The sequence below is a fragment of the Ciconia boyciana genome, chromosome 1, assembly GCF_034638445.1.
Source record: "Ciconia boyciana chromosome 1, ASM3463844v1, whole genome shotgun sequence".
Classification (NCBI taxonomy): Eukaryota; Metazoa; Chordata; class Aves; order Ciconiiformes; family Ciconiidae; genus Ciconia; species Ciconia boyciana.
Window position 1 is genome coordinate 118,547,448 of NC_132934.1, and position 15,853 is coordinate 118,563,300.

The window sequence follows — 15,853 nt, forward strand, 5'->3', positions numbered from 1 at the left end:
TGCTCACTTTTAGCCTAAAGATTTGTTGCTCTGTTGGGGTAAAGGCATTTAAGACTTGGCCTTGTGTCTTTCAAAGTTATCTGTGATGAAAAATCGCTCTGACTCAAATGCAGAGACTTCCATTTTGCAGAATTACATGGGCTAATAGGCAGGTGTGCACAGTGGAAAGTCTAAAGCCTTGGCCCAGAAGGGATATTTTGACACATTCCATTTTTATAAACATGTTCCAAAAATTTTATTTTCATTCCAGTATGAACACAAAATACATGTTGAAATCTTGAAAACTGCCACAAAACAAAGTTATACCCTGAGGTCAGACTAAGTTTGGTCTGCAGTGCATATTACAGCTGGACAAAGATTTAACTGAGAGAAAACACTGAGATTTTCTATCAATTTTGTGGACAAGGTTTCCTAAATTTAACAGACCACAGTCAGTATTAAATTGGTAATTTGGTAAGTTGGTTTCTGGAAATCAAGCTTCCAGCATCAGATCACTGCCTCAGTGTGTTAGAAAGAGGACTTAGCACTAATCAAGACTAATGAGAAATGAAACAAATGGAAAAGGTTGGAAGCTGTATACAACCTAGTGGAAAGAGCAAACTGAGTCAAATAGGCAACAATAAGACAATTTTAATGTGCTTTTTATAGCAAGCACTAAAATCACTAGCAGTTCTATCAGAGTGGAGAAAAATGCAGAAGAAGCACTAGCACTAGACACACTAGCACTGTGTCTGTGTTGGCATAATACTCACGCGAGCGATTTCCAGCCCCTGTGGCTAGTGATAAACACCTGTACTAACCCTTCCTGCGCGGGTAGGGCAAACAGGAAAGGTTATGAGCTTGCTCCCCAGTACCTACCTGCACACCCCAGACCTTTTGTTACTAGTGGGGCCACTGAAAGGCTCCATTTTTTCCCTCTTGACCCCAATACCATTTCTCAGCCTGGTCCAATCAGCTTCTATGGGGCTGGGCACATGAGCCAGGATATGTACAAAAGCATCCTTCATACCATAGATTTTCTGCACCTGTGACTACATTGTGATCCAGTTACACTGGAAACACTCTTAGAACAAAAGGCAAACGTGATAATCCAAAACAGAAAACACAATTGCAGATGTTTATGAAAGACACAAGTGATGAAATGGAAGAAAAATCACTGTTGATCTATTTATGCTAAGGTTAAATCAGAAAGGTCTCTCCTTTTTTCTAGCCAATTTTCTGTTACTTGTCCTCATGCTCATTTGTCATGGACTGATCTTTCTGTATACCTTGTTGCATCCTCTAACAAAGAAAAAAAAGCCAAACCAAAAATTCATGAAGAATAGCGCAGAAATGGTGGGGTTTGGATTGAAAACAGAATGCTCTAACCAAGAAGAAGAAAACATAAGACTTTTGTGATGTACAATCACCTTTTCTGACACACAGGTCACTGCCTCTGAATGTCAACAAACCACGTTTCCGTCCCACCTACGTCACCAGGTTTTTAACTTAATTTTTATCTCAGGTCCAGAAAATTTGTCCAGTGAATAGAACATGGTGGACAATCTGGTAGAGGGAGTGTGGGATGATCTTCTTCAGCCACACTGAAGGGGCGGGGGTGTGAGGAAAACTAACACAAGAGGACATGAAACCAGCAGACAACCAGAAAGATGTCAGCTGGGACTACAAATGTTTCCAGGCATGTTTGATTCTTAAGACCATGTGAGCTTTAAGCATGTTACCTGGAAAAACTAGGAGTGCTGAAACCTGTTTCATGGCATTGTGCTTTGATGCAGTACGTTGCATTAATTGGAAAACAACATTCAAAATCAGCCATGTTTCAGACTCTTTTCTGTTCTATCATGTTCACATTTCCAGCATAGATGGTACATGTATTTGAATAGCACAAGTTCAGGGATAGAGAAGGGATACCTGGAATAGAGAAGTCTCATCAAGGAAGAATACCAGAATTTTGTACCATCGATTTCCTCCGCACAGTCTTCCAGAAGAATTGTATTGTATTATTCCAAACAGCTAAATGTCCTTTCTTTTGGGTTTTAATCCGATTGGTTTCTCAAGAGCATAGAATTTGTTCCAAAATTTCAGGTATATTAATACTCTTGATAAGATGTACTCTAGATAAATACCAGACTGTCCATACTACTTGCTAATTGCGGTTTCAGCTTCATCCAGTGTTGTAAAATCCCCGTCCATCTGCCAGCTGTGACAAGTTCTGCTAGATCAAGTGGCATCTGTTACCCTGTTAAATTTCTCCCTATCTCTGCTTCCTAATTTTGCATTAATGCTATTGATTTTAGGCCTGAACCTTTTGATATAGGCCTCAGGGTCAAGTTTTACGTGTCTTTTTCATGAAGGGAGCAAGGCATCTCAGCTCCATTGTGCAGATGCATTAGAACTTTTTAGTGCAGTGGGTGGGTACACTGGGAAGGATGAAGACTTGAAGAATATATTTAAAGATACAGAAGTTGTGGAAATTCTCTCTAAAATAAGGACACAACAGCATCAGAGGATGATGAAGATCTATGTGTAGTCCAAAGACTCAGGTTTGAGGAACCATTTATCTCTTCCAAGATGTTTATGGGAATAGGACTTTTCTTGGTGAAGGAATGTGACCTGGGAACCCACAGTCTTAAGTTTCCTTACTAACTTAAACACCCACCACCCTGAGCTGAAGAGCATGGAAGTGTCTTGACAACTTCTTAAGGAAAGCAAGACATAGACATACTGGAGCAAGTCCAACGAAGGGCCACTAAAATGGTTAAGGTCTTGGAGCATCTGACGTACAAGGGGAGGCTGAGAGAGCTGGGACTGTTCATTCTCAAGTAGAGAAGGCTCAGGGGGATCTTATCTATATGTATATAGATGGGGGGAGTAAAGAAGTCCCAGTGACAGGACAAGAGGCAGTGGGCACAAGCTGAAATATATAAAATTCCATTTAGACAAAACAAACCAAAAATGTTACTGTGAGGGTGCCCACTGAGGCTGTGGGGTCTCAGTCCTTGGAGTAATTCAAACCCCAAAAGCAGGGTTTGGACTAGATGATCTTCAGAGGTCCCTTCTGATCAGCGCTCAGCGCTTCTGTGATTCTTTGAAAACTAATTTGAAAGACAGAGGAAAACAGATTAAATGCACTCTGAGTAGACCAAGACGTGTGTGGTATCCTAAAATCTTTATTTGACATAAGTTTCTTTTTAGATGAGGAATACATGTTGTAGGTGTAGTTTCTCTGATCTTTCACATCTGAAATGCTGCTTTGTGGAAAACTGTTACTTATTGTAAAAGCAACAGGAAGAGCCAGGGACGAGCTATGGATCATGCTCAAAGAGGAACAGGAAGTATCAAAAAACCTGCAGCTAAAAGTCAATTTGACAGTCATTATGCTCTTGACGTGAGCATAGACAGCACGGCTCATATGTATAATGACATTCTACCCCTCTCCCAGTACAAGGCAATGCAATTAAAAACGCCATTCAAATGAGCATCCCAGAGGAGGTTACGTGGAAGTACTGCATCTATAGTGTAGGTGAGGGAGGGGGATGATACTACAGATATCCAGTATCCATTAGGCATAATGTTAATTGTACTCTGGGTATTGGAAAGCATTAAAAGATTACAGAAAAATCTCAGCAAATGCCATTCTCAGGAATTTTAGCTATTATGCTCTAAAGAGCAGAATACTCTAAATGATAAAATAAAGGCCCTGTTTTTTGAAAAAGCCAGACATGACTTCAAATTGAAAGCCTGATGCTATGATTAGCATCTCTTCCTTTCCAAGATTTAAGCTGGAAACTTGTGAATTACCGAGAACTGTGAATAACTTTTGTGGGGAGGTACCTGAAGAAGCACCACTGTGTTTCCAGTCTCTCAGCTGTCAGCCTGAACAGTTAGTGTATCAGGCAAGGCATGGTGTTTGCATGATCTTCTTGCTCTAAGGTGCCACTGAAACGTAGCACCATTTCTATCTACTCCCAAGGAGGGTGGGAAGGTACCTGGGACCAAGCTAATACTCAGGCCACTGACTAGGACCCATTTCTTCTCACGTTGGTTACATTATTCAACGTCAGTGTGAAATTCAATCCTGTGTTGCCATGTCATAGCAGAGTAGCCCTGTCGTCTGCTCCACCAGATTCCCAGGACTGCATCTTTGTTTCTCTCCAGTTCCTCAACCCCACACACCAAGTGAAGCTCCTGCACTTGCTTAGCCCTTGCCTTCAGCACACAGGGTCCTGGAGAGACAGAGCCAGGAGGTGCATACCTTTGCCTGGCTACAGCCCGCTGTGGATGGTGTGACACGACACGGTTTAATCTGACATGATGTAGACATGGCGTATAGCATTTCCAAGCTGGAGAGACCACTTCTTGCCTTTATACCAGGGGATTTCATTCTTCTTAAAGGGAAGATTTAAATGCTGTGGTTATGGAGCTAATGGCACAAACAGAGAGTAAGAATAATGGTTAAAAAAGGGCCTGGCCTGGCACTTACAGAGTTTAAGGTGAAAGCATCTCCACAGCACCAGCTGCAGTCTGTGTCTCTGCCCTACCCATGCCATCCCACACCCATCCCATTTCTTCCTCTCAGGACCTACAGGCCAGAAAATTTCCCACTGTTCTTGATGCAAACAGCATACAGCTGAAAGAATTGTCCCAAGGAATTGCCCTGAAGAGATATTTACAGAACTTTTCTCTTTCTTCTGGGATTCTGCATGGTGGTATTACTTAGGGCTTATACCAACTCCTCTACAGTAATGCCTTCCAGAGTGGCATGTACCTTTGCTAAGGTCAGTGAAACCATCAAAGGCAATAGAGTTAAACCCATTAAAATTTATAGTTTTGGGGAAACACAAAATCCTGCAAGTCAAATGTATTTTTGCATAAACCTAGAAACACTAGACATGCTGTTTAATTTAAGTGACACTACTGTTGCGTTTGTTCTGTGCTAATCCATGCTGTTTTCACAACCTATCTGACAGGGTCAGGTGCTGTTCATTAAGGTGTTGTACCTAATGCTATTTTAGTTTTGGGGTTTGGTCATCTTGTTCTTCTGGAATGGAAGAGTATGGGGGGGATATCATTCCATAAAGGTTAGTAAGTTTGGTTTCATAACCCTAAAAGGTCAAATCATAATAATAAGTAGGATTTGATGCTAATCCTTCCTTATCCGAGGACACCCACTGAGTCCTGAGAAGAACTGATCCAAGGACTGTGATAAGAGTGAAGTCCTACCACTGCCTGTTTTGAAATGTATCTCGAAAATACCACATATTTAAAAGAGACTGTTGTCTCTACACTACATTTCAATTATTCATGCTAAATCAATCCCTGAAATATCTGTAATGATTCCATGTTAGAGACTCTGGTCAATTTACAAATTATTTTTAGGCAAAATGTGCAGCAAAATTCTTTCAAGCTAATTGCAAAATGTAGTTGTGATTGGCCTGATTTGAACCTAATCTGAGCACTTGCCTGGGCTGCTTATCTGCATTAGCTAAACTGAGGCTAAAAGAAAACAGGGACAGGATTTGTTCTGTAATCTACTCCATTCTGGGCCCCTTCTCAGCTGTATTACAGTGGTAGGACTCAGGAGTGAGACTACACAAAATGAGCTGGTGCATGTCTTCTCAACACTGTGGTTAAAGTTCAGTTTTTCCACTTCAGGGATTAAGAGGCAGGTTTGGTCCATGCTGGTAAAGCAAGAGGTCAGGGTAAGAACCGGCATGGGAACAAGAACGAAGGGGATTAAGATGTTGAGAGCTCAGGTTTTTGCTCCAGCTGCCAGTGGGGGAGTAGGAAGAGCAAGGCTACAAATAATGTTGATAGAAGATGCTCTGGCCCCTCTTTTCCAGGTCTTTGGCTTAGACACAGTAGGGCAGCAAGGTGGTGGTTTTCCTGCAGACCCCAGCAGATGGCCATTCTAGGAGGTTGCCTCATTTGCCTATATGTTACACAGGCATAAATCCAATGTGAGCTCAGACGACAATCCCTCCAATGTTAGCCAAAAGATACCCTGACTAGTTTTGCACAGATCATGTTCATAAATGTGTAATTGACTAGTGGCTATTAACTCTGTGGTACTGAGTATGAGGTACAGACTTAGCAGGAAGGCCCAGACCATCTGGAATGAGTTGCATGATTTGATCAAGATGACAATAAACATCTAAGAGCTCCTGTGAAGGAAGCAATTTGAAAATCTCTCCTGCATTGCCCTAAAGAATAGTGTTAGCTTTTGGGGAGAGCCTTCAATGAGTGTGATAGCAATTGGTGAAATGGAATTGCTCAATGGAGATGACAACCTCAGTAAAGCAAGGAGACATGATGGTAGCCACAAAACGAATGGTAAAGTTCACTTACAAATTATATAAAGGAAAAAAAGCTGGATCAGCTGCATCAACATTGTTGGCAGCTGTTTATCCAACCTGTTCTTAAAGATTGTCAGTGATGAAGACTACATCTTACCTCGGAAATTTATTCCAGGTCTTCAACATCCTGAGTGCGAGAAGATTTCCTTAACGTTTGTCCTTTATTTTCCTTGCTGCAAGAACCCTTCGGTCTTACCTAATATCCTTCTCTATCAGTGATGGCTCAAAAACAAAAGCATAGGGATTGATGCCTGAGATCTAATCATCCAACTCAGCCAGCACTTAGTCTCCAGAAGAGTCAACTACTTCTAATGATGGTTTCTGCAGTAGGCAATTACTAGATAACCTACAGCAGGTAAAGCTTCTTAACTTACATCTGTTAGAAGATGCTTGTTCACCTGTCTAAGATGTAAGCTGTATGGGGTAAAATGAAAAAAAAAAAAAAAGATTTAAAACAAAGCCCCTAGTTCAAGCCACACATGGGTTTGTTTTGTTTTACATGGTCAAAAAGCAAACTCCTCAGCTTTTACAAAACCCAGCTATCCCCAGTTACACATTACAGAAGTGGGGCAGGGAAGGGAAACACAATCTTTCATCTAACCCACAATCCTGAAAACTTTGGCGGTTCAGATAAAGTGGAACCTGACTCTGAACCCACACTGGTTTGCAAACCTCAGACCACCCCTACATATCACTAACACCCCCTGAAGACGCTGCCTTGTGGGCTGCAAACGATCTGTGGTGTCTACACTCCATCAGGTTTCCCTACAACTAAGCCCTGGAGGTTTTGGCAATTTGGAAGGCTGAGTATGACCCAAACATTAGGTAATTTCGAAAGAGTACAGCCTGTGACTTCCAATAAGCAGCGTCTCCAAAGATGACTTCTCAGAACTGCGGAACTCTTTATGGGCGTTTTAGCAGAGATGGTGCTTGTAAGTAATCTCACTGTAAAGCCGCCCATCTTCAAGAATACACTTACAGCACTAATTGTTTCCACAGAAAGTGGTGTTTAATGCAGCAAGATCCTCTCACTTCCCCCCTCCCTCCTTCCCCCATCTCGCTCGAGAGCATCTAGCTCTTCCCTTTATGAAAGCCACCTCATTCAGTCCTGAGACTCAGAAATTCACTGCAATCACCAGCACCAGTTTCTCACTTATCATGCTTTTCCACAAATAAAAGAACAAAACACAACAACAGAGTAACAGGTAGATAGTTTTAAATTATTTACCGTTTTCCCCCTGATTTTTGGCTGCAAGGTGACTCGTGAAAGTGTCACAATTATTACTCTTTATTACATTTGCTGTTTGAAATGGTTTCACAAGATAATTTATCCAGCGAGAGAGTCTGATCTCAGACCAGTTTGAATGGTGGTCTCAGCACAGTTACTCTAGATCTACCAAAAAAAAAGGAGTCTAGAGGCATGTCTTTGAGCTATACATCTTTTTTTCCAATTAACTATTTAGAGAAGGAAGATTGCTTGTAACCCAGGGTTGGGTCACCAGGATATTATTCCTGACAGCACAGACTCTGTATGACTTAGAGGAAATTACATTGGTTAAGGTTTGCAAAGCTTGCTAGAGAAATTGAAGCTGAATCTCATGCACATCTTTTAAAGCTTCAACCATTATATTTTCTTGATTTTGCTCTTGTTATTGTTGCCCTTATTATTTAAAATTGGCTTTATGGACTCCATTCAGGCATCAAGGCCCCTTACACTAAACTCTAAGAAGTCAAGGAGAATAAGTATAAGTCTCTAAGTATAAGAAAGGAGAGGGCATGAGACAACAGGTGAGTATGATGCAGAAGAGAGCCCAGGCTGGTCAGCAGGCTGAGCAGCAGTCCCTCACATCAGCTGTATACTGTATCAAAAGAGATTGTTTTAGGAAATATGTAGAGGAAAGCAAGAATGTGGCTCTGTGGATGTTTAATGGCAGTTTTCCTCTGTATATCAGATTTCCCATCTGGAAAAGGATGGTAATTGTAGGCTCTTGCTTTATAGAGCCTAACGTTGATTCAGTTACTAATATGCATCATTCCTGGAAGGAGTACGATGGTGGGCTATAAGAATATCTTTATATAAAAACTCAGCAACAATTCAGTCAGCCCTCAGAATTCAAGCCAGGTTAATTATTTTGATGGGAAACCTGGGTTATCTAGCAGCCACTTCCTATATTTCAGATAGCCAGACTGATTCAGCATAGATGTTCATGGCTACAAATTCAGCAACTATTTGCTACAGGTGCTCTCTAATGTTAAATTGAAAGTGACTCTTTCTGGAAAGGCTCAAAACAGAAACAAACAGAAAAGGACAGATTCCTATGTGCAGCTCTCACAAGGAAATGCTCACTGAAAACTGCATGTGGAGAAACAGCGTATGTTCAAAATACAGGCAACCACATTTTACTTCAGGCTCTCCTTTCTTCTGTGCAAAGAGCCTCTACGGGTGACACACTGGTGTTGGGGAAACGTGGCGTCTACCACACTGCAACCAAAGAGCGGTCAGTATGCTTGGAGGAAAACTTAAATTAAGTGCATTTGCCAGTTAGCAACCAAGGTGTTTTGTCATAAAGGTAAATCTTCTCACTTAGTGAGGCTAAGGGAGCAATGAATGACTCAGGAGAGGAGCTCCCTCTGTGTGCTCTGACCATGCTGGGGAAAGCTCCTCTCTTGTTCTCTCCCCTTTGACCAATAACATGCTCAGAGTGGAAAACCTCAGTTACCTCTTGTGTGAATATGTCCTCTCCCTTTGTTCTTGGTTACCTAAATAATCAAAATAATTTGAGCTGCTGTTTGTCCTCACTTGCACCTCTTCTATGAGCTGTTGAAGTCATCTGGGGAATAAATCACTTTGCCCTCAGGAGCAGGGAAAGACATGATGTTCATTAAACATGGGAGACGAATCTTCTGTACTCTCCTTGCCCAGAGTGTCTTTGGAAGAGCCCCTTAGGCTGGGGCTGTGGTGAGCACCCACAGCCAAAACCAAAGCATTTTTGGCTCCCCCAGAACTGCCTGGGAACCTCCAGTGTTCAGTACCTTCAGTGCCTAGTCCTCCCTCGACAGTAAATAGTTAATCATACTTCCGGTGAAAGCAGTGAAAGTTTTGCTACTTACTTCCCCCGGGCATGACTGAGCCCTGAATCTACAGAATCAAAAGTTAAAATTCAGCCACTGAGCAAACACTTGAGACACTTAAGCAGAAGCTCTCCAAAAACACGATGCCAGGGTAGCTGGTGTTCTGCCAGGGACAACCTTTTTTCAGAAAGCAACTTCATTTTTGCACGCACTTTCCAGGCAGTATCACTCCAAAGCATGCACGCTAACCAGCTTTGACACCTGCACAGAAGCAATTGCTAGCGAGTATGTGCACCGAGCCCACTTAAACTTTAAAAACTGCCCAAAAATCCATTTGTGCTCCCAAGTCCTGTGAGTATGATGGGGAGCCGGGGGCAAAATGCCAGTGGGTCTCCAGTTTTAGAGATCAGCATCAATCTGCTGACTTCCACACAGCCCCACTGATTCACCAGTGCTGTGGTGTCAGGGAATAACACTGGGGAATCGCACTACTTGGAAAGGCACCAATATTGGCTGTTTCTGGGCTGTAAGAGAAGGCTTAAAATGACTGCAAAGGAAATGCAGTGTCACCACCTGCCATGATATGATCGGGAATTTCACCATGATTGACATTTGCCATCAACTCCCAGCACCACTCCTCCAGTAACAGTACAAAAGCATAAGGCCTGAAAAGGCCATGAAAGCATGGGTCAAGTTTCTTAGTACTCAAACAGGAAAAGATAATTAGAAAAAAAATACCTAGCATTTATTAACTTTTTAGGAAAAATTCTCAGGGATTTTTTCAGTCTGACTCATGACTTTTGAGTGCTTTGGGCTGAACACAACAGACATGGTTCATTCAGAGGAATTTGGTCATCTCTGAGGAAAATGCATTATTTCGCTGCTTAATTTCCTGAAATGCTCCCTTTAGCCTAGAAATTCAACCGTTAGTGCTTGGTCAGCGAATTCCTCTTGCTGTTCTTCCCTGCTTCTTTATCTTCATGACAATCGCTTCCTTTTTCCCCTGCCTGCCTTCCCTCTGACACAAAAGCCGCGCTAGATACTGAGAAAGATAAGCAGTCATTCAGCCGCTCTGCCAGGGCACTCACAGCTATGCTGCACATGAGCCGCTGCCACTGTGGACAGTTACAGCAGAGTGGGTAAAGTTTAAACCAGGTTGACTCGGGTGAGCGAACAAAATCCCTGTAACTCTTCAGCACCCAGTAGGAATTAGCAAAGGGAGGTGGCAAAATAAGGGCTCTCTTTGTAGTGGCCAACTCTTTTCTTTAGCTTTGTGCAAAACCCAAAAGCCTTGATCATTTGGCGTTGAGTGGCTTTAGTCAAAAGTCTTTGATTTCTCTCTGAGATCACTTCCCTTAAGCTTCCTGTTTGATCCTTCAGTGTTCTCCTCTTCCGTGGAGATACACAAGGTACTGCTGGCATAGAGAATACAGAATGAATTCAATCCTGTAAGGTAAGAAAGTGGAAAGATTTCACTTCCAGCATACTAAAAATCTCTATTGGAGGACATACGAGCTTTCTAAGTACATGAGTTCCTCACGGTAATCGTGTAATCACCATAGGGCACATGGCAGATGGAACATTTTAGACTTTGTATCAGGAGCTGAGAGAAGGCAACCTTTGTGGATCATACTACTGCAAGATGCTATAAAGTGCTTGACTTCAGTGACATGGTTCATTCAGAGACAACGGACATTCAGGCTCAGGGACTTTCAGGATATGAAGAAATGCAAAAATCCAGGAATGTGTGGCAACATATAACAAGGACTTGAAGAAGACCACGAGAGATAGTTGTGTACTTCATACTGCCATACTGTCTCTCATTTGCAGGTTTCAAAGCATCTTGCAAATATGAAGTAGTTCTACCTACTGTAAGGTAGGTAAGTATTTAGAGAAGGAGAGGTGCAAGCAGAGGTAGGAACCCTTGAGGATACATCCTGTCCCTAAGAGATAGGAGTGTCTCCACTATGAAGACCAAAGAACTAGAATTTATTACCTCATTGGTCATTTAGCTCTCAATCAACTTAAAACAAAAAATGCAAATAAAATAAGATAGCTCTGGTATAGAGCTACCAGGATTAGTCACTCCGTCACCTCTCCAGGGATCAAGGCAAGGCCGATTCGCCTGTAATTTTCTGGATCCTCCTTCTTGCCCTTCTTGAAGACAGGAGCGATGCTTGTTTTATTCCAGTCTTCAGAAACTTCTCATGGTTTCCTTGATGGTTTAAAGAAAATCGAGAATGGCATTGTAGTGGCATCAGCCAGCTCCTACAACACTCGTGGCTACATCCCATCATGTCCCGTGGACTTGTGTATGTCATCTGCATCTTCCCTAACCTGATCCTCCTCCACAAACAGCAAGTCTTTAGTGCTCCAGCCTTTCCCTGTGGTCACAGGGGCCTGGGATTGCTGGAGGCAGATCTTACCAACAAAGACTAAGGCAAAGAAGGCATTAAGTACCTCAGCCTTTTTCATGTCTCTTGTCGCCAGATACCCTGCCCCATTAAGCAGCAGACTACATTTTCCTCTATCTTCCTTTTGCAACTGGTATACTTGTAGATGCCCTTCTTGTTGCCCTTCACATCCCTCACCAGAATCAACTCCAGGTGGGCTCTGGTTTTCCTAAACCCATCCCTGCAAGCTCAGACAGTGTCTCTATGTTCCTTCCAGGTCACCTGGCTCTGCCTTTACCTCTTATACCCCAAGTGTTATGGGGCACATCAAAAGGCCAACCAAGAGCTCAGAGGATCACTGAAAGGCACACAGAGGGCTCTGGGGCTCATGAAAATGCATGCAGAGGACTCCGGTTTGCACAGAAAGACACATGAGTAGCTCTGAAAGCCACTGAAAGAAACATCTGGGGTGATACAAAACTGGGAGGGCTCTGGGACACACAGAAGGGCATACGGAGGACACTGAAGTACACTGGAAACTCTACAGAGGGCTCTGGGGCTTCTCTGGGACTGCTGCTTCACCCATGTTCTCAGCTCCCAGGCAGGGCTAGAAAAGCTTCTTGCCTGGGTAGTGGTGCTGGAGAGGAGGCTGTTCTCCCCCTTCAGTGATAGGATCAGGTCCCTGAGGAAAAGATGGGACTAGGCGCATGTCCAGTCCATCTTGCTAACTTCCTGCATCTTTCAGGATGGGAAATTTACTATTAGTACAGGATACTTGAAAAGAAGGAGGAGGAGGTCTACTGAGAAAAGCAGTCCTGCCCCCCTGAAATTTCCTCAGCAGTGGCTGCAAAACCAGGATTACTTTTCAAAAAAGAGGCTACTACTTCAGCAAAACCTAAAGAAACACTGAAAACAAGTACTGCAACAAATTTAATTTTACCCTGTAAAGCAGCATCTCTCACATGAAAAAAATTATCGTTCATTTAAATCTGAAGAGAATAGCAAAACCAGACTACCTCCTAGAATAATTAATAAATGGAAGTCATCTGCACACATCATCACAATCTTGCAGCATTAGTACAGGAAACATGGTCAAGGAAAACAGCCCCCTGACATATATCCAAGAGCACAGGGCTACCCAGAGCCAGTTGTCCCAGAGTCTCACCTCTCTGCACCCTCTGTGGTCCCTGATTTCAGCAACAACTCTCCCATCACCTCCAAATCACTAGTTGGACTGGAGAAGGATGTCCTTGGGAGAGCAGGCACTCCCCAAGAAGACTCTCTGGAAATACAAAAAGAGGACACTCTGCTCTGCTGCATCCCTAGCACAGCTCTGACAAGAAGGACATGCCAGCCTGCTCATGCCTATGCAACTCCTGTCTGGCCTGAATCCCTCATCCCTTCGAGTAAGGCTTTCTACGAAGCCTCTGGCACTTTTGGACTTTCGGTATTTTCCAGTCCCTCCTTTCAAGAGGCCCATGATGCTCTCTGAGGTGTTCCTGACCCACTGCTTCCTTGGGTCCTTATTCTGATAAGGAGGGAAAAACTGAGGCATGCTGGTCTCTTGAGAGAGTCTCCTTAGTATGAGGGACATAAAGTCATATGAGGAGAACATACATAGGGTCACTTGGATCTCTACGTTGGATCTGTGCATTGTCACAGTACTTTTAACATTAGAATTTTCATTCAATTCCTTTTTTCTAATCTCTCGTCTTTATGCCAAATCTGGAAACAAGAAAGCAACACCAGTTTGAATAAGGGGCAACACAGTCCCCTCCAGACTCCAGTAAGAAACTGGTCATGGAGATATTGGAGGTTCTAGTTTTGCAAAGGAGAATAACATGTTGGCAATATACATTAGGAAACCGAGTGTCACAAAACTCCAGTATCAAGATGGGCAGAAGAGTCTCCATCCACAGGGCTCTTTTCAAAATGGTCTGTGATCCACCTTCTAAGACATGTTTTTCAGGGAAAAACAAACACACAGGAAATAACATCTTGGGGTTTGGGTTTATGGTTTTTTCAATCTCAGTCGAAAGAAAGGAAAGGAGCAGATGAAGCTTTACGAAGAATGGTCTCTCCAGTGTGCCTCTCCAAGTCCCACCTGGGGTGGGAATGTAAAACAGTCCCGCTTCCATGTGACTCCAGCTGAAGACACAGGTCCCAAAGAAACAAGAGTGACCATAGACTTTCCTGAAAACCACTCATTGACAAGAGTTACACCAAACTATCTTCATGAGGAGATAAGACCTCACAACTAGGCCTTAGGCAGCTCTAGGAGGCTCGACCAAACAGGAGCTGAGAAGCTGCTTGCTTGGTCAGTCAAAGCTACAGGAGCAAACACACTTACTGTGGGGACACAAAGTCACCCCCAGCAGGCATCTGAAAAAGTCATTTCATTGTGGGCTATGATCAACAGCCTCAGCCTTGGCTTCTGCAACAGGTACAAAGACACATGAGTTGATCCCCAGGAAATTACCCCTTTGCTCACAAGAGCAGAAAACCTGTTCCACCACCCACACAACGAGATGCCTCTCTGCAACTCTCCCATCAAGTGCTCTTGCGTCAACACCAGCCCCTGCCCGAACAAGTACATGCTGCCCAGCAAAGCACTAAGAATGGACAGGGACATGGCCAGGTTTTTTGCAAGGGCAAGTATCAGGAGACTCAATCAGGAGAACAGGTCTTTCCTAAATGCAGACTAGCATAGCGCAAAGCATTGCATCAGCATAACTTTCTGGCAGCTGGTTTCAGCTCACTCTGGCTGTTCTTGAAAATGGAACGAAGAGTCCAAGTGATAGGGCTAACCCCAAAGTCTCTCCCAAGAGTCAAATGACTGCATCTTGTAGCTGGAGGAAGAGAGACATAGCCTTTCTTCCTCTTTTATACAGCTGGGGACACCCAGCAGAGCCAAACCACTAACAGGTGTGACAACAGCAGTTGAGCATCCCAGTCTGGGACCTGCTGGAGCAAAGGCTGTCCAAGGCTGGTCAGTACATCTGGGTCAGCACAGCAACAGCAGCACAAGGGGTCTGGGCTCTGCAGGGCCTTGATCCAGCTGTGCCTCCATATCCTTCCCAGAGGCATTGCCCAGGCTAATGAGCCTGTCCACCACCTTTCCCTTTTTAGATGGTAAGGTCCTGCTAGCGGCATTTCTGCAGAAGTGAAAGCACAGCATTTAGCCCCAGGGACCTGATCTTAGCTAAGCTCATCTCTAAAGCATCATTTTCTGGAAGGAGGGCAGGCATCAGGGGAAGTACCATGAAAAACCTGCCTTAGGCTTATACTTTTTCACTAAGCAAACAAGGATAGGCTACTGGGCTGGATCTTTGATCTGAGAAAAGACAGCTGTGTCACCAAGTCTCTCCTGAGTGCAAGAGATGAATTTTGATCAAATTTCTAAAGCTTTAGAAGGAGCACTGAAAGCATGCAAAGCTTATACCAAGGAAAGGTTTTTGTAAGTTGCCTGTCTTATCCACTTGTTGAATAAAATCTTCAAAAAAAATCATTAGCACTCTCCAAATCCTTTCCTTTTGACAAGGCCCACACAGAGACTGTCATGGTCACCTCTGTGCAATTCAGCGTCTTCTCCTGAGGAATGCAAGGGCTCAACACGGTCTGGGCGTAGTTCCCCTCTGCAGCTTGTATATGCCTGGAAACAAACCACTGAGCAGCAAAGTCACCTGAACAGCCCCTCAGTAGTCTCAAATCACCTTTCAGCACAACAGCCCTTCAAAAGGCCACTGAGTCCCCTCCCACCCTGATGATTGTCCATCGAGCAGTAAACATCTTGCCTTGGGGGGGTCAAAGTCCCCACACAAGTTTCCGCACAGACTGCTGTTCCTGTCAAAGAGCAGAGGGGGTCATTTGAAGAGAAGAATCACTCCAAACACAGTCGCAACTCTTTGGTGACCCACAGCCACCACCAGTGCCATACTGGAGCTGTTAATGGCCTTGGTGGAAACTACCCTTCCCATCACTTAGAGACTCTTTTAACTACAAGCTGGCTGGCAGAGCCAGCAGGAGTGCTGG